The sequence below is a fragment of the Octopus bimaculoides genome, chromosome 8, assembly GCF_046866305.1.
Source record: "Octopus bimaculoides isolate indiv1 chromosome 8, ASM4686630v1, whole genome shotgun sequence".
Classification (NCBI taxonomy): Eukaryota; Metazoa; Mollusca; class Cephalopoda; order Octopoda; family Octopodidae; genus Octopus; species Octopus bimaculoides.
The window spans coordinates 94,346,700-94,347,968 of NC_142935.1; positions in this window are offsets into that span (position 1 = coordinate 94,346,700).

The following is a 1,269-nucleotide window of genomic DNA, read 5'->3' on the forward strand; positions in this document are numbered from 1 at the left end:
CACGTACATTATATATATATAAATATATATATATATGTATATATATATATATATATATATATATATATATATATATATATATATATACACACATACACACATACACACACACACACACACACACACACACACACACACACACACACACATATATATATATATATATATATATATATATATATATATATGCGTAAGTCTATATATATGTGCATGTGTGTGTGTGTGAGGCGGAGGGCGCACGGTCTCTCTCTCTCTCTCTCTCTCTCACACACACGTATTTACACACATGCGTGTGTTAATGAATTTGTGTTCAACGTCTGTCATAGTCACCCTACATACAATTCCTGCTACATGTGTTTGCTGTCTTATCCGTCCTCTAAGCTAAGTCTCTCCTTCGTTCCATCTCTTCTGCACTTGTTGCAAGACACATGCACACAGATAGATATGCGTCCGCATATACATCCACATGCATGTACATGCGAGCATCCACGTATTGACACATGCATACATACATCCATGAACACAGACACATAAATACTTATACATTTGCATACACAAGAAGATGCATACATGCAGGCCTATAGATGCTTGCGTAGATACAAGCATACAACTATGAAGATGTATTTACACAAACACGTACACATGCGCATGTAAACAGAAATATATGCGCACATATATATGTGCAGACATGCATGCACACATACATATATGCATATACAAACGCAGAAATGTTTATATCCATGCATGCATATATGCATAAAATGTGCATACATATGTAGTAATATTTATACCCATATATATATATGCTTTAAATGGCACATATATTTGCACCTATGAACATACATGCTTGTAGATATCCAAATGCTTACAAACATGTTGTATATAAATATGCACATTGCATAAACACGCATGCATGTGAACTCTTGCGCATGTATATACGCCCGTTGTTACAAAATAGTACAAATGTACTGATGAAATTACAAATATATGCATATGTACAACGTGCAAATACACGCATATGTAGAAACATATATACACACAATATGAATATACACAGGTGCATGCACACTGAGGTGCATGCATAAGCACATTTGTATATAACATTATATGCATAATGTGTGTATACACATAGATAGTATATAAGCATACATTTATGCAGACACAAACGTTCACTTCAATATATGCAAGCATTCACGCACATTCATGCACATATGCATTCATGCACATATGCATTCATGCACATATGCATTCATGCACATATGCATTCAT